The sequence below is a fragment of the Clinocottus analis genome, unplaced genomic scaffold, assembly GCF_023055335.1.
Source record: "Clinocottus analis isolate CAN_PGR_092001 unplaced genomic scaffold, fCliAna1.0.p SCAF_10, whole genome shotgun sequence".
NCBI lineage: Eukaryota > Metazoa > Chordata > Actinopteri > Perciformes > Cottidae > Clinocottus > Clinocottus analis.
In genome coordinates this window covers 17300293-17319549 of record NW_027175821.1, presented here as the reverse complement: position 1 = coordinate 17319549, position 19257 = coordinate 17300293, and the positions used below count along the sequence as shown (strand labels likewise).

The following is a 19257-nucleotide window of genomic DNA, read 5'->3' as shown; positions in this document are numbered from 1 at the left end:
AATATGAGCTGGATCATTTGTTTTCTCCAAGTAACATAGCAACACTATAACACTATTTCACTGAAAGTCGTATTTACAATTAGATTTAAGTAAAAATATACAGAAGTATTTGCAAAAAAATCTAGCTTTTGTATGAAAAGTACAAAATAACACAAGTCAGTGTTATATAATTCAATATTGTCATTATTATTATTATTATTATTATTATTGATTTAATGCTTTAATGCTTTAGCTGGAACTCATTTTTCTACTTTTATTTATTTTAGGTCGTGTAGTGTATATGATGCCTCATATAAACTGATCATATATTTTCTCTGTAAAATATTAATCTAAAAAAGTAAATAATAACGCTAACTGGGACGTGTGAATTTGTGTTATAAATAAGTAATATTACAATAAAAATCAGGTAAAGTTTAAATACCTCAAAATGACTACGTCCACTACTTGCTGAGTTACTGGAAAACAGTAAAATGAGGAATCCCTGAATAGATTGCAATGAGTGCAACTCCTCTGACCGTGCTCATGCAGCATTGCAACACATCTATTTGTGGAGCAGATGTTGCGTTAATTTGTGGGTGGCACGGCTGTGTTTTAAAAGGAAATGATGACTGATCGGAGGGATGGTGAGCCCATTGATTTCATGCGTCTGTGTGCTGGCGTCCCACCCGGTTCTCTGGCGCAGACAAGGCCTCACCTCTCGGCTCATTGGGAAAGGTTTAACTGCTGCGGCGCCCGGTGGCACAGGGATCAGCTCGCTCACCGCTAATTGGGCTGTTTCAAGGACAGCTTGAACTAGAAAATGTTGCTTAATGATCAGTTGCAGCATTGCTCTTTGAAACACGGCGGATATTTAGAGACATGAGAGGAGAGATTTGGCTGATTTGGTTGTGTTTGTTGAAATCTACAGCTCTCAAAGCATCACAATGTGTTTGTGTTGTACAAATCCAACATTAGGAACGCTGGGAAACAACTAGTTACAATTGTGCAACATTTAAGTTTACAAGTTATGTGTTGTGATGACTTCTGTGACCGTTTTCTTGTAGATGCAGTGGAGGCGTGTCTCCACTAGGGGGAGCAGTGATGCAGAACATCATGTGTTACTGCAAGAGTCTCACAGACAAAGAATCTGCTGCAGCTGAAGAGCACAGCCGCTAACTTATAAAGGTACATAAATAAATATTAATGTGTCAAAAGTTTTAAATGAATATGCAAGTATTTGCCTGCATATTATAATACATGCAATTATTATTTTTGTAATTATTTGACTATTATTTCAACAATTACTAACACATCTTTTGTCACACTTGCCACTAGATAATAGAGCAGGTTTATGGTAGATTACTGACATAATCACACTTTATTATTATTATTTTTGGTTTTAAATAGTCCTACAAACAAACAAGCCCTTCAAATTAAAAGCATCATTAATTGTAACTAAATGCACTATTTGGCCATAATTTCTATTGTAAGAAAATAAACAGAAATATAAATATATAATACCACAATTGTTGCTTTATTCTAAGCTTTAACTGCAACAATCGTCATAATATTAAAATATATATATATATTTTACGACATGACTGTGGAATAATGAAAGGCGATCCCACAAAAGCGTTGCATGTTTTTGTCTCTGTTTTTGTTTGTGTTTTTATTGTCTTCACACGTTTCTTTTCATTATTATTGGCTCATTGTTATGCAACAAATTAATCATATTTCACTCGCAGAGATTAAAAGTGTTCGTTCATTACTTAAATAAAAATGTAAATCAGGAAATTTTGATTTACTTTTTTGAAGTTGACTTTTCAAATCAACAAATCAACCGTCTGCAAAAAAAAATGAACACAAAGGTTTTTATTTATTTATCATTCTTTATGTCTTTAAAATCTACGTTTTTGTATCTACCTTTTTTATGTCAATCAGTTTGACAATTTGTAATGTTCATGAATTAAATGAAATGTTTTAGAAGTGAGAGCAGGTTAGAAAACCACAGAGTTGGCAGCCTCCCGGAGCCATTAGTCCTCTTATCTGCCAACTGTAACCACATTAATCATGTGGCTGCATTCAAGCTTTTAAATATTATCCAAACCTTCATGTTCACAATTTGTTCGAATGGCGCGGCTATGTCTCAGATAAGAAATAAAAATTAGAGCGGCATTAAATGGAGCCGCTTCAGTTTGCTGCAGCAGAAGCTATTTGTCTTGATTAGCTTGGAGAGATTGTGAGCTTCATGATGTTCTATCTTCAACGGGCCCTTTTGTGTCCGCGAGTGTGTTTGTGTGTGTGTCTGTGTGTGTCTGTGTGTGTGTGTGTGCGCGAATCCTGCAGGAGGATTTCAGCCGCCTCCATCTGAACTTTGTTTTGTTGATTTCGTCTTGCCTTTGCTCTTTTAGTTCAGTTGGACATTTTGTTTGTTTTGCTTTGAATCTCTGAAATCCCCTTTCTCTCCGCTTAGAGTAAAACAACGTATTAACTTAAAAACAATAATTTCCCACGAGCATCCCTCACGGGTGCTTTTTTTTTTTGCCAAGATATTTTCTCTCATCCACAATATTTCTTTGAGCCTTAATTAACAGAACGAGGATTTAGTGTCCTCCAATCGTATCACTTAGGGGACAAGTATGAACCTCTTCAGCTCTCCAGCTCCAAATGAAAATGAGTACGTTGAAAGAGGGAGCCAACACATATAAGCTTGATGAAAACATCCGTACTGCCAAAACTCTTCATGGTGCAACATTTAAAAAAAAAAAAAAGAATCCTGCAACCAAGCGTGTGTTTGCATCAGAGGTGTGTGTGTGTGTGTGTGTGTTGGACCATACATGGCAAAGGGTATCATGCCATGTTATATATCAGTACAGATCACTATATTAGTTTTATGTAATAGGATTTATTTTTTATTTTTGTAGCAGGTTTTTAAAGAAGTTTAATATCTCAATACATGGAACCTTTTCCATGCTAGAATTGATTTTTGGTCAAAACACCTCTGAAGCAGCGTTTAGAGCCGAACACAGCCATAAAACTCTACGTGTAAGCCATCTGAATTACTTCATGCTCCTCATCTATTCTCGGGTCATGACCTCTGCTGTTTAATGGTGCTCAATATGGAATTCAGAGCATATCTATTGCCTCCACATGGCTCAACACAATGGCGACTGTGCAAACAACCACAACATGGCTGACAGAGCTCACAGTGTATGTCTGAGTGAGAGCTGAGGATGGGCGCCACGCTTCAGTGACAGCGTGGATCGGGACGGCCTTAGAAGAGATAACTTCTGTTTAAAACCAGCTTCAATATGAGAATAGGAGCATCCATCAGATCTTATGAGCGCAGAGCAGAGCGGCGGCCGTGAGCTCAGGAGGCACAACAGAGAGACTCGCATGCAGTAAAAAAAAAAAAAAGGCACATGCCACCGGTCAAGCTGTGTAAATGAAGCAGAGAGAATTCAGATTACAACACACACAGAGGGAGAGGGACGTCATCCTCTGCTCAGGAGGACGTTCAGTCACGATAGTGATGATATATAAATGCTGTGATGTATTAAATTCAGCATTTAGCAACTTTGATGGAAAATATGGAGTAGTTCTTTGACTTCAAGATATATATTATTTTAAATAACAATTATTTTTGTACATTTGTAAACTCAGTTCATATGCCAGGCTGAAGTTGAAGGTGGATGTGGAAAATCAGACAGTGACAGAATTTGCTAAATAATTGCAATATTCATCTTTCAACTTCAACAAAGGGGCTTGACTTAGACAACATGGGTTAATTTCTAAAAATGTTTTTTTTTTTTTCCCCAACAATGAACTATCGTCAAAAAAAGACACAATAAAAAAAAACAAATACATCAGACCAGATTGTTTGAAAACTGAAAAATGTTCCTTCAAACACTCAGTAAATCAATGAAATCTAAAAATAAAATCCAGATCATCACTGCGGATTTCACAGACTTGAACTAACGTGGCTGTGATCTCACGTTCAACAATGATCCTCCGTCACATTAGCGGTCCACGAATTGTTCTGCTGGCCGGTTGACGCAGTGGAATCATTCTGTGCCTAAAAATACTCGACGACACAGAAGCCAAACAAAACAGCGAAGGCCGGCTCGCGTACATGTGCTTTAGTTCTGACCCGAAAGCAGGATCATACACCGGGCTTAGAAAGGCTGTCTCGACTAACTTATGACCGCACGTGAATTATGTCTCTGCTGTCAGGTAAAGATGTGCTTAAAAAGTAGTCAGTGGAAAACGCATCATAAAACTTTATGACATCAAGGCATAGGTGCAAGGAGAGCTCAATAAATCTCTGATGTCCTTCTCGGGATCCATTCGCTCGCCATATGAGCCGTCCGTCAGGTGGAAGAAGTCTCAATAAAGTCATCTGACCTCACAGCAGGTGTGTGGGTATACGCCATAAAAAAAAAACCGTGTAAACCCTTGAATGAAACAATGAAGTTTTAAGGAGCGCCATAAACATTTACGAAGGGTGTGATTGAGGACACTTCAAGGGGTTTGAAATCCAGAGAAATAAGACTTGTTTTTTTAAAGTATTCCACAGCAGTAGTGAAGCAGCAGAGGGATTTAAGAGAGTGTGTTTCAACTGTATTCCAGGTAAACCCGGGGAGATTACCTTATTGTCTTTCTCATTTAGAGGAAAGGCCTAACAAAATTGCCGTCAAAATCACATAAGCACTGAGCTGAAAATTGCCGAGCCCTCGGCAAGCAACAACAGCAAGCCGACAGGCGACAAATCTGAATAGCTCTCGGATGAAAACGAGATATACACAAATCTTTATTTAGTTTTCTTTAAAAAAAATAATTATTGTGTTGTGAACTAAATGAATATCAAGAACACTCAGAGGTGTGTTTCACACGTTTCTCTCCAACCCGGGTCTGGTTAATATCTAATATCTCACGAGGTTGGACACATGGCCTTTGAAGGATTCTTAAACTTTAGTGCTCATCTTTGTGTTCACCGCTTGGAGCCCACATAGCGCCGGTTGTGTACACGTCGACACTCGCCCAGGGGGTTTTCCAATGAGCTTTTCATGGTGCGTGTGGTTACATGAAGAGGTAGGAGAGCATTACCCTTCAAAGGACCGCGCCCATTATTATGTATAATTAGGATGATCAGAGGGGGTTACAGTAAAAATCTGAGCCCTCTCAGTGCTCTTGCTGTCACATGGCGGTGGCGTCTGAGTCAACAGACAACAATTCAGTCAATTGAATTTCCATTTACTCTAAAGCTGCTGTGATAAAACAAAGCAATTTAAAGATTTGAGATTTTTTGGAAATAGACACTGTGAATGTTTACTCTGCAGTCTGTATGTTTCAGGTAATTTATTGGCTACAAAACAAAGCAGAGTAAAGCATTCGGCCTCTTTTATTGTCACTAAGTGGCACTTTAATGAATCCAAAGATGATTGAAATCTCGACATCATCTGATGAAAACATGAATGCACTCTTCCTGTAGTGAATGAAAGCTAAATACCCAGCTTAACCAAGACAGTTATTAGCTTTTTGGTGACATAATGCACCCTCTGCCAGCCATATTGTGCGCCTTCAGCTCTTGGGCAACAGTTTGCGTGAACATTGAATTGTTGGAGTGCATACTGTAGGCTATACGACTTGGCTGACTGAGTTCTCAGATGCGTATCAACGATGTCCCGGTTTTTACTTTGAAAACATCTTGTGTGCACATTGCCCGAACAGCAAGGCCTACTGTAGCGATGCTAAAAACAGCTAGCTAGCTAACAAAAGCCAAATAAATCCCCCACATTGAGCTGATTGTTTTGAATGTGGGCGCAATTACCGAGGCAGTTACCATCACTTGTCACCAAATCTATCAATATCACTCAGTACATCTACTCAAAAAGTCCATCTTGGTTTTTGATGCTGTCAGGAGACTACGGACGTTTGTGGTATCACTCTCCTGCTTGCCATTTTGTACACTTGAAGGCCTCGCCACTGACTAAACTCGACGGTGGCCTGACACATTCGACACTCACTCACTCACCTACTCACTAACTCGCTCGCTGCTATTTTAGCATGTAAGAATATGTCATGGCTACGGCCAGATACCCGGGCACTCAGCTGTTGATTGAGGGATCACGAGTGAAATGGGACGTTGCCAATTCCAAAAGGTGCAGAGATGGAGATAAATAGACGTGGGGCTCCTCGGCGTTGCAGAGGAATGTCACCCAGCATGCAGCTCTCTGACACCAGCGGCCAGAACTGCAACCTTCTCCTCTGTGGCAGGAGGAGAGGAAAGAGGAAGAAGGATAGTTTCCACTTCTTGACGACAGGTAAAACGTGCAGCTGACACAAACTGTCACCCAACTCCCAGAGCGCACTGGGGCTGGAGATTTGCTGTCTGCGTTATTGGCACAGGCTTTGAGGTTCAGTTGTCAAAGAGAGGCTTCTCCCAAAACCCCAGCAATGCCGAGAAGGGAAATGTATGTCAAAGTACGAATGTATTGACATGTTCTTTACACTTTAAGTAATGTGAATCCGTATGCTGATGTGGTGCCATGGCAAAAGAAACTGCTTTACAAACTGACAGTCAATTAGTGTTTCTTTATATTTAAGGATCCTTTGATTAAGAGACGTACTATATATCTTCCTTTCAGCTGAACTGTAACACTTTCATTGTTCATGCTCGACTTTTCTCACCACCGTTTTTGAAAAACGTATTGATGATGTATGAAGTTTTTCAAAAATAATTAGGTTGAAGTATTTAATTACTTTAACTCTTAGTTTTATTTGAACAATTTGTAGAAAAAGATGAAAACTGATCACTCTGAGAGGCTTCTTGACCCGGAACAACAGAGGAGGTCACGTACAGATAAAATAATGCCTCCTGTCAATTTTTCAAATTGTAAATGAAACGCTCTGCACAGTGGATAATGAGCTGTGGCACTTGAACCACCGTTGTTGCTCTGGACATTTTAGTATTTGTTCAGCAACTGCGCCACTCTCTCAACAGGGCACTTAATCAAGATCCCTCTGAGGGACAATCGGATTGTTGAGCTGGCGCTCTTAGCCCACAGGGACCAGAGTAAACATTTGTTTTAAACTGAGTGACCCTTATGGCACAATTACAAAGCTTATATTTCATTGTGTATACTGTAGGTATGTAGCTTTCAAATGATGGACATTTTTAAAGGCCGATATCGAAATACAGAGCAATTTGTATTTATGTAAAAAGATGTAGGCAGTATTTTTCATTTATGTTCACAAACAAATTTCCTGAATTTGAACACTATTCTAAGTTTTTAGGAAAAAGCTCCTCTCTAAAACAGGATGAGCTACTCGATAATGTTCTCCAGGATAACCTTCCCCGAGCCCCTTTTCTCTTGTTGTTGTTAGCCGCTGCTACTGGAGCTAGCATGGGGCCCACACTGTCACTAACTGCACTCCCTAAAGATGTCTCATCTCATTTCTAGAAAAACAAAAAAGCAATTTCTGATATGCAGACATGCCTACAACATATGTTTGAAGGATACATCCAGGACGTCAACCTGGCTCAGCAGCAAAAGGTTGAGAAGATAAAGATAGAAGCTAAAGCCTACAGATCGCAGTCCAAGTGAACCACCACATCAACTGGCATTTAAGACAATTAACAAACAATACTGTTCCTATGAAGCCGGGTAGGTTTTCATTCACTGTTTCCATTTCTAAAAGGCAAAAGAAGTCCTTGATTTGTATATGTGTGTATCAATTTAGTTTCAATTGTAGATTGTATTGTGGGACACTATTTGAAGTATTTGATATGTATTTGATATGTATCAATAGTTATTTTTTAGTGTGAACGTACTGGCCTTTTCTCAAAAGTAATGATGCATTCGGGAAACTTTCACAGAGAGATCAGAGGGGAAGGTCAGCTACACAACGGTCCATTTGGATCTAGTAGGGATCCAGTTTGGGGGAACGAGAGTTCAAACCTCGGACCTTCGAGTTTGAAGATGTTCCAAAAATAGTCTCAACTAAATCCCAAAGATACAAAGTACCTTGATCCCACTGGAATAAAAGCTTCTATTTGCGGCGGGTCTGTCAGATTAAAATGTTGTTTTCCAGTATCCAAAGTTTATCTTTAACACGTTACAGAGAAATGTGCTCTGGCGTACCACACTCACAGTCAAATGCAAGGAGTAAAGTTTTTTCCAGAGCGGCTGGATAAATTTGCAGATGGATTCCATAAAAGTCCGCTGTCTACAAACTCAAAGAATGACTGAGATGAAACGGCCCACCTGTGTCTGCATTTGTGTGTGTGTAAGTGCATGTACACTTGTCTGACTGTGGAGGCCTACAGAATAATATGTGCAATTATTTGTTATGTCCTGCCTAACAGAAATGGCTGTAATTCAAAGCACATGAACACTTTGGTTCATAATATTTAACCGCTCTGATAGTATAAATATTCTTATCGTATTATGGCCGGGACACATCATCATTCAAAGTGTCCACTTATTTTATATCTCCAGAGAAGATGTGAACACCTTGTTTAGATGAGGGAATGTGGAATTGACGCAAGTCTGTCTCTATAACTCCATAACTCTATCCTCACAGCGGGCTAAGTGTCAATCCAGAGTAAACATCTTGGGCAGGTGTACCAAGAGCCACAAATCCATCGTCAGCTCAGCGGAGGCCATGTGGCTCTGTGCCGCTGCTCAACTGTTGAGTCTGCAGGAGCAGGATCACAAAGTGCAATAAATGGCCAGGAAATCAAATGGCCACATGTACGATATGAAAAATCACATTTTGTATAAGTTGTGTGCATGTGTATGTATATACTGTACATATAATGTATATTTAGAATGCATGTGTATGTGTGTACATATACATATAATATATATATTTACATATGTGTGTATATATATATATATATATTTACATATGTGTGTATATATATATATATCATGTCATAGCTCTACATCTTATTTTTACAACATTAAAAAAAGTGTCAAATGACTTGAAATACTTGATGAATAATTAATCACAATCATTTTTTTGAAAACTTTATATCTACCACAAGCAAATAGTTTACGAGGAAGATTGATTGTATTACTAAGAGCTATCTCACGACGCACATGTATTTGTGTGAATCTGAAGTAATGAACAATAAAACGTATCGCTAAGTGAGCAAGTATCCCTCATCGCTGAGTGCAGACAGGCCGGGGTCAAACACTAACTCCTCCCACGACAACTTCCCTGTGATCTTTAAAGAGCCGACTGCTGACATACAAGATATAAAAAGAGAAAGGAATCACGTCCAGCATTTCTACTGAAATCAATTATCAGCACTTTCTAAACACATATGTGTGCTGGTTGAAGAACTCACACGCCGTCCTTTTACCTGCACATGTTACTGTCAGAGCATTTCACTTAGTACTTTATACTAACTGCAGATTGAACATCAGTGATGGGAGGTATCATATAATATTCATGTCTACGGTATTCCCGTAATAGCACAATCCAGTCCGATTTTACACTATTTAAAGTCTGAATGTTTTTACAGTCTTGGTTAAAGATGAAATTAGGGGAGGAATCAAGTGTGTTAAAATAATAAATCGTGAACTTTGACATGTATTTGTAGGCTTAAATGAATAAATCACATTGCCAGGCATACAACTATGGAAATATTTGGCTCCTGCTTTGAGAAACAAAATGGCTTCTCCCTTTCCTCACAGTAAATACAGAAAAGAAACCTCAAAACAAAACAGTCGAGAGGATAACCATTGATCCTCATCTAAGCCACGCTCAATCACACTTAAACGGGGCGGCTCTTCCTACCAGAGGAACCAGCACAAACCTTTAAGTCGACAGCTAATGCCCGGTTTAGTCCTCTCTCTCTCTTTCTCTCGCTCTCTTTCTTTCGCTACTCAAAACTGCCATGCTACAACTTAATACCAGACGAGCTCATGCTGGGCGGCTGGGAGTCGCTATCGAGGCCTGACTCCACACACTCAGCCTTTGCCTTTGCTTTCCATTTTGTTCTCGCCATTCTTCGTCTCACCCCCTTCAATTTATTTTTCGCGGGTCACCGAACCCCGGGACAAAGTGTGCGCGCCCCACCTCCTGATCCTCGGACGCCAATGCCGAGAACGCCACACACAACGCTGGGAGATGACATTTCCTCACCCTTGAGCCCATCCCCTCCCTCCCTCGTCTCCCCTAATCCAATCAGCGAGGCCTGAGTTTTTCTAATATACTGGTGGTCTCATACTCTGACTTTATCCCTGCAGCTGTGCCGGACCGCTCATTGGCAAGATTAGGGCCTCCTCAGTTCCTCTGATCATGTATTTCAATATGAATGGGACCAATAAGGGGGTGGATTATGGCTTAGTTACTTTGGAAATCCAAGGCCCCCCTTTGATGCCCCCGGGTTTGAACGGCAATGGCAGAACCCTGCCTGGTCGGCATGGCGTGGCGGCAAACGCCACCTGGCAGTCAAATGTTTGCTCATATGCGCTCATTAAACAACACCACACTGGCACTGTGGGTACTGACTGCGGGCCCGATGGCGAGCCTTGGCCGCGACCAGATGGCGCCGTCGCCAGTATGCCAGGTGGGGTTCGTCGTTGCCACTCGTGAGATGCCTCATGGACGAAGGAGAGGGGCGGGGGAGGTTTGGGGTGGGAGGTGTGGGAGGAAGAGGAGCGCCATGCCAACTCGGGAGAGAATAAACAAACACACATTCCAGTTACCTTCGCTGCTGCTGCACACACTCATTCTCTCTTTGTGGATCACTCTATTCCTTTCACACACACACACACACACACACCACAGTGGGTACTCCATAGATGTCAAAACGCCTCTCTCGTGCATTATTACCAACCTTACATTGATCATGAAAGATCCCCTAAACATCACCTGTAAAGTAAGTGCAACTGAATTTCTCTCCAAACACTAGAAACAGACATTGTCGCACTGAGGTGCCCTGAGAGCGCCGGGCCCCTCGACGGCACGGCCCCTACGGGGTTTTTCATTAGCCGTGGGGGCCGGCGTCGTCTTCTCCGCCGGCCCTCCTGCCCTTGCATTCGGGGCCCTTTATGTGTGAAGTGCTAGAGGTGATTAATATTTGTTTTCCCTCCTCTGTGGGAGAGGAAGACCCAGCTGATCCACTGTGACCTCTCCTTAATCCCCAGCGGGACGGGCCGGTCTCTCCGTTTCCTTCCCACTTCGTTTGGGTATTTTACCTCGGAGAGGGCGCCAATCCCGTATTCGCACTCGCGTCGGAGCTGAAGATCACATGAGAGCCGGGCTATTTAATGCTCACGTTGAGTTTAGAGCTGAGCCACGATGACAAGTCTGATACGATCTATCTTTACCAGGGCAGTGAGCTTGCACTTGCCATATCCCTCCTCTGTGAAATGACATTTGGAAACATCGATGACAGGTGATGTTGAGTTGGACATTTGGAGAGTCGGACAGCTTTGCATCAACCTGCACGTCCATTGCGAGACAGCTGCGGCAGGATGTTTATCTCCACGTTATTATCCCAATAGTGACAGGTCCAAAAACAAAAGTTGTATGAGAAATATTTGGAAAAGCGCGACTAAATGGCGTCCATGGGTCACACGCAGCTTCCCAGGTAGTTTAGACAGTTTGGACAGGTGAGGAAAGTATCTTCCTTACAGAAATCAGGAGGATATCCTGACTCAATTGGGCTGAGATGGCCAGGTTGAGGGGTTTTGGGGCTTTGTTTGAGGCCAGCGGAGGGGGTGTCTTGAAGGATTGAGTGGCTCGCGGTTTCTATTGAGCACTTGATCCTGTTGACAGATATACTGCTCCCTTTGTGACCACATGGCTGTGATGGAAATGGCAGGTGCAGTATGGGTAGCCGATGGCAAAAAAAAAAAAAAAAAATCCTTTCTCGCGTTGTGTTTCAGTGGTTGTAAAAACACAGCTGTTTTCAGCTTTCTGAACCGGCTGCGCACTCAGTTTCCAATTCTCTCCAGCTCCTTGTTGCCTTGTTGGCGTAGTTACTAAACTCGCAAACACAGTCTTATGGTCTTAGCTCTTTATAAGAGCTTTAGTTGGAGAAAATGTACAGATCAGTATTAGCGATCAACACTGTTGGATGAAAGCTCTCAGCAACTCGCTCAGAACCGGCCTCGGAGTCGCTGATAGTAATGGGAAACCGCTCGACTATTTAACACACATTTAACACACAATGAGAGAGGAGTCAATCACAGATGAGCCGACAGTATTTCATTAAAATAGACAAATTATAATTCATAAAACAAGTCACAAAACAACAAGACATCAAGAAAATAACAATACATTGGCAATTTTAATGAGCATAAATATATACAATTTATTTCTATTGGTTTGTAGTCTTGTGAGACTTTGTGAACCTCTTCCTCTGTAAGTATCATGAGACATCGTACATTAAATTATCATTTTAGATATGTGAGTGACAAACATGAAATAAATGCAGCAGAAGAATATTTACAAGTCAAAGTGTGCTCGTCTGGGAAAATATAATAGAAGTTAGAGCACTTTAAGTAGAATAACTGTATGGAGCGGTCAAAAGAAAAAAAAAGTTTGAGTTTTACGTAATTATTAAATATTATATCAATTAATTATTACATTTACCATTGAAGCATATATTGCATTAAATAAAATAATTTGTGAAAGCAAAGATAATTTGTCATGGTATTTTTAATTGGAATATTTTTGAAAGGAACTGATTGTTTTCTCTTTACTCATTTTTCATTGTGGAAGTGAGAATATTTCATTTTTATGGCCACTTTGATACTTTCCTATCATTTTCAAAAATATTAAGATTATTAGTAAAATAAAAGCACCATCTGAATTGTTCTATTGTTCTTAGAATAATGATTATTATTAATAACAGCAGCAATAACAGTTGTATTCAGACATTTTTAAAGATAATAAAACTATAATTCATAAAACCATAATTACTCTTGTCGAACAATACTTACTAATGTTTTTTATCACCTTTTGCTCAATACAATCCTATTTTTTTGAACATTTCACAAACTTTCTCTGGTTAATTCCTGCTTTTCATTTGACATCTCTGTGCCTGTCATGGCGCCGTCAGCTTTGTGTGGGAGTGTGTTCAGCGGGTGAAGCAAAGCTTTTAGCTCTCTATGAAGTTGTCTCATGAGCGGCGCCGAGTGTCACAACTCCTCCACAAATTACTCTCCTCCGCTGCCGGTCCTCACTCCCCAACTTCCCCCCCGCCCTTTTCTCCTTGTCAACACCTTCAGCCACGGACATCTCTGTGGACAAGCGCTCAAATTCGACTTTTCATTTTTGCAGCATTTGTTAGCTACCAAATAATTCATGAATAGAAAATTGATTTTGGTCAAAAACAAAATACTCTTTTTTTTTTAAATAAACTGAGCCGTGAAAAAAAAATATCACAGAATTTGTCTGTAAAAGCTTGTGAATATATATTTTTTTGTGATAGATGAAATTTCAAATAAAAAAGAGTGTCTAAAAACAGCGTCAAAATATTTGAACCCTATTGAGAGATTTATGACAAATTCCACAGCAGAATAAGCTTAAAATCCTCAGCGACCAACACAACCGCCCCGCCACACCAGGAGGACTCACGCAATGGAGGTATCGATATCTGCCAATGACAAATAAACACGCACCATTCTGTGTGGATTCAGCACTGTGACACGTGGATTGACGACCGATCGGCAAAACCTGAGCCCGGAGCCTTGATCTACGCCGCCGGAGTGCGTGCTGTCACTTTTCCCTTCCCCGACATGAAGCCATCACACTTTGCTCTGGGGTTTCGCTGATGAATGACATCGCGGTGTGCTGTGCCTCGCTACGGGGCCATTTGTGGAGAGATAAGAGAGACTTCCTGGATTAAGGAGGTAGTTGAGGTACATCTCCAGAGAGCCTGTTTGTTTGGGTAAGACAGCCCCTTCATTACTGCAAAACTGTGGGAGGCTGGGAAGCCAACCTGTCTCCGAGATAGCACGGGACTGCTGCCAAAATGTACTTAACCAGACTGAAAATGCAACCCACTTACCCTTGATGCCGCTAATATATTATCATGAATAGTGCATTAGGCAAAATTCATGGTTTGAGCCATTAATATTAAGCAGATCCAGACGTACTGACTTTAAAATATCACATGTCCCACCTCGCATGGTGTGAAACTGCACACTCTTGATGTTGGGATTCTTTCTTATGAGTAGTTGTGCTCTGTGGGTGGCCCAGCATGACCTGGCTGGTGAGCCTCGGCATTAAAATGAATGAGCTCCCGATGCCAGTGTCACTTTGAAAAACACAAGCTGACCATCGTGTTCTTATCCAAGCATACAGGATTACACTCACGCGGTCACGCCCAGGCTTACACACTCATCTCGGACAGAAGAAGGAGACGAGATAGAGGCCAAAACATTCAGCTTCGCTGTGTTTGAACGGCACATTCTCAGCCAATCCGGGTGTTTTAGCCAAAATTAGTCATTTATTTGATCACTTATTTTTATCCTTTGCTACGCGTCATATCCCCCCTCTCTCTTCATGTGTCTCCATTTCCACTCTACAATAAAATCTAAATGCAAAAAAACAACAACAACTATACATCACAACTCGACCACCCCAAGTGACATATTTTACTTTTCAGTTTTAACAATTTCAATACCCAAATTCAAAATCCACTGAAAATAAAAAAACTGTGGTAAAAGCAACAAATCCTCATCATTTTTCAACTACAGCAGATATTTTTGCCTTTCTGCTCTATAATTGACTTTTACAGTCAATTTATGATCACAATATGTTTTACACTCTTATGGTTTTCTACTAATCTTCCATTTTTGGATATTGATCAACTCCACTGGAGCAATTTGAAGTATTTAGGACGTTCCAAGGAAAAATGTTTGTCTGATCTTGGATTCCAAAATGCTGTAAAGTAAAGTGTAATTGGTAAAACAGTTGGTAAGACAGTTGTTGCAATTACAAAAGTAATTAATTAACGTATCTGCCAAGTCACAAGATGTTAAAACTGAATTTATACTTTATGAACTCTTGCCACTCAATATCCAATTATTAAAACTGAAGCACATTGACATCTTTTATTGTTATGTTTAAAACCGAGTAGCAACCCCAGAGTTACAAAAGAGAAGTCAATGAAGAAATGCCTCAAACCCTCTAATAGCTAACAGGACATCTAATAAAGCCTACGGTTTATTTAGTAAGTTATGGCCTCATTTCGAGTACAATAGACCATAAAGTTGAGTATGCTTTAGGGGTGTGGCTTTTGTCAAACCTTTTTACAGTGTGTTCTCAGTTCATGAAAGTTAGTTGCAACATTTTGGTCATCTACAAATGGCCGCGGCTCCACTCTCTCATTTTACTTCTGGTTGCAAAAAAACAAGATGGCGACGGCCTAAAACCCCATTAGCGTGAGCTGAACTGCCCAACTCGAGGCTACAAAACGTCAGTCCCTCTAAACAATGGGGGACACATCGGGGATGTTTTGAACGGATAGTTGTTTTTTTTCACATTAGCAAATAACCAAAAGTACACATCTTCACAAACCTGCTGCCTCCAAACGCACTAAAGCAAAACACATAAGCAGTAAATAAATGCATATATGAAACAGAATTGGCACAATGGAGCGACTCAGTGAGCACAGTCTGATGTCTAACTCAACAGGTGAACATCTCCCTAACAATATAGTTGCATCCACATGCATGGTGATCTGTTCAGTGTCGGTGTGCTGCAGTGCTGCGTGGGGCCTCTTGTTGCCCCAGTGGCGGTGAAGGGGGAATTAGATGTAGTGTTGTCTGAGTCCCAGTTAATCCTCAGCTGATTAGTGGAATTCTCATCAGGGCTCCTTCAGAGAAAGCGAGAGAGAAAGAGTGTGCGAGAGAGAGAGAGAAAGGGGGAGAAGGAGATGAAAAAAAAGGAGAATGGGAGAAGTAACTAGAAAGCAGAGTTGTGGAGAGCTGCACCCCACCCCCCCTCACCCCTCGCTTTCCGAGTTTCCTCTCGTCAGTCACCCGCCGCCAAGGACCACAGGCCTGCATCTACTCCGGCCAATCACATCTCAGGCCCTCGGGTCACCTGGCTCACCGCACTAATCCTGAATCTGCCTTGCAGATTAGCACTTTTCCACTCGCAGCCACTCTAGCCCAAGCCCCGGCAAATCCCGAGGTAAATGTCGGAGCTTCCGGTAAGTGGGTGAGCTCGGCGTTGTGCAGTGGATTAGGGAGAATAGGATAATATTTACAAGCCCATCGCCAGTAGTGATAAGGCTGAGGATAAACAGTAATGGTCTGTCTTTAGCCTTTTTTTTTTCTCCTCTCTCTCGTCAAGGCAAACGGTTAAATCTCTGAATCCCTGTGTATAGTCTCTGACATTGATGAGCTAAATTACTCCGCTGTGAATTAGTTAGTCACTCACCTGGCCTTATTGCTGCTTAAATGGATAAACAATTATTCAGGATTCAGGCTCTTCTGTTCTAATCAGAATCATACTGATACATAATGAGGTGAGATTGGATTTCTTTGTATATTTTGTGATATTCTACAACACTTAATTAGCAACCTTTGAGACATTTGGAGCAAAATAGTTTGGGAGTCAGCTTAATGCTCAACAATTAGATTTGAATTTGATTTGATCTTACAGAATGACAAATCTGACACACTGCACTACTCACTTACTTTTTCATCAAGGACATGTCTGTGGTTTGAACTATTTACATACGATATATTAGCTGGCATCAGGATGTAAACTGAAACTCATTTGCGGGTGGGTTCAGCAACAGTGAGTGACACTACCGGTGACCCATCAGCTTTATACTTACAAAATAAACACAGGCTTGGTCGAAAGGCCTTTGAGTAAATAGGCTATGAATTGACCAGTTATGGAAAACATTGTATTTTGAAAAACCATGTTGTCACTGATCACATTTCCCGAGAGGAATACACAATATCATCTTTGATTTTCCTGATAACTGTGTTTATAGTTTTGTGTTTGTTTCAGCTGATGGTAAAACTGTGCTTTCAAGTACAGTGGGGCTTTTTTTCTGAATATGATTCATGCAGCATTCCTACAATATTTAATACTTTCAATCCATATTTGACAATAACAATAACAATATATATATATATATATATATATATATATATATATATATATATATATATATATATATATATATATATATATATATCCATGTCATAACTGCCCTTTATCTTTTTTCTCCGACAGTCTCACAAAAGCATGAGTCTGAGTAAATATGTGTTGTAGTACTTTCATAAATCTTCCAAAAAGAGGTCCACTTTTGCTCAACCCAACACTAAAAAGCAAAAGGTAATAACCCAGTACAAGATTGCTGGTACCTTAGATATGTTTGTGTCTGAACCTCACATATCATCTCTATACCATCAAAGCACATGATGGACTAGTTTCCTCTCTACTGTAGATGGCACTGTTAACCTTGACTTGCTCTTGGTGGGGACTGCAGTGTTGAGGAAGTGGAGTGGGTTTAGAAACAGTCCACGTCTGCTCCTTATTACCGCCTTGAGCCCCGGGGAGAAATGAATTAAAGCAGGGAATAATAATAATAATAATAACCTAGATTATCTTTGTCATCGCAGTTATGCTAACACAGCAATGCAGTTTTGAGGGGAGCCGGCAGCCGAAAGAAATACCCTCCAGCTTTTATCTTCGAGAAAAGCGTAAGGCTTTTGGGCTGCTCCTCGTTCCCCGAGCGTTTCTCAGAGAAGTGGAGTGTTGTTGGTGGGTGGGTGTGGGTTTGGACGGGGGAGTTTCGGGGTTAGGGCCGGAGTGAAAGGCAAGTGTGTTATTGTAACAGAGCTTATGAGGGAGTCAAGAGGAGGGCAGTGTGCCGATCGCACGCTAGGCTGCATGATTCACAGAAGAGGCCCGAACACGAACCCTCAGGACGCCCCGCTTCCCCTCCCCTGCTTCTGAAATCCCCACCGTCAGCTTGCATTATGAGACTAATACCAAAGTGGTGGCGAATCACCTCACGTCACCTCTCGTGTGGGCGACTCCATCCATCTGGGGTTAATTGGCACCCTAACCTGTGGAAACAGTCAAAACAGACGATAAAATATCTCATTGTATACTCTTGTTCTCTACTCTGAAGGTAGACAAAACAACACTGTCGCTTCTAAACTTCTCTTGTGAAACCATTTTCTCACCTTGTAGTGACATTTTTAAACATTGTAATGTAAAAAAAAAAAAAGAAAAGAAAAGCAATGCGAGTCTCGGATTACGAGGTCTTTCGTAGGCTGAGAAAATTCTTATAGCCTTATGAAACCCTTTCATGACCCCTTTGACAATTTCAAAAATGCATGATGGTCAATTATAAATCAAGCTTTTAATTCCTGAAAAGCTGACCTTGGGGAAATGTGAGATTCCACATGGCAGCAATGATATACCGCTCACTCCTGGAAGTTGTCCGTGTCTGCAAATGTCACTGAATGCGTGCAATATCATCTAATTACGTTAGTATGTTAGACTTGTCCTGCAGCAGCCGCCTCGCCACGTTACATGATCTGAACTGATGAACCCTTCCTGAGACAAAGGGGACCCAACCCTGTCTCGTGACCGGCACTCGAACCTCTTTTCATGTTGCCTGTAAAAAAAAAAAAAAGGGGGATGACTGACCTCATGCGCTGCCGGGATATTACTTTACATCCTGGTCAGGCCGCGCCCTCGCTGTCGGCTGGCGAGCCTGTCGAGCACGTCACTGCACCGCTTCCCGTGCACTGTGCACGCCACACTAGCTAGTCATCGAAGCCTAATGGGAGACAGGTGTGGAGAGGGAAAGAGAGAGAGAGAGAGAGGCTGAGAAATTAAAAGACGGCTAAAAGAACGGACAAAAATGACAAAAAGACTAAAGCCAAAATCAGAATAATCTATTGAGTGTTAAGGGTTGGAACATTGAAAATGATATTAGTTTCTCCTGCTCATTAATAGTTAATTCAATCAAATTGTAATGCAAGTTAGCACATTTGCCCAAGATGTGAATTCCTGATGATTGTGAAAGATAAATGTTCTTTGTCCTCTTTATTTCTCCACAATCCAATTAGGATTTGATGCCGAGAAAATCGGATGACTGTATGCTCTGGAGCGAGATGAAGTTAGCTTAGCTGCTCATTAGCCATTTCCTTGAGCCCTCTTGTAATATTGTCTTACCAAAGTTAGCTTTGGTCTGAATCACTAATCAAGTGCACACATCCGGTGTTTGATGAAATTTTTACCTATTCCCAAAGCATTTCCTCTTCC

The 19257-nt window shown here is 41.0% G+C and overlaps 1 long non-coding RNA gene across 1 annotated transcript; it reads right to left on the bottom strand.

The window, feature by feature from the left end:
* Nucleotides 1–15697: 15697 nt before the first annotated feature.
* LOC137788480 (uncharacterized) lies at nucleotides 15698–18763 on the bottom strand. The gene is made up of 3 exons (XR_011077748.1): nucleotides 18637–18763; nucleotides 17990–18047; nucleotides 15698–15829 (listed from the first exon to the last, which is right to left on the bottom strand). It is a non-coding gene; the product is annotated as an uncharacterized lncRNA (long non-coding RNA).
* Nucleotides 18764–19257: the final 494 nt, after the last annotated feature.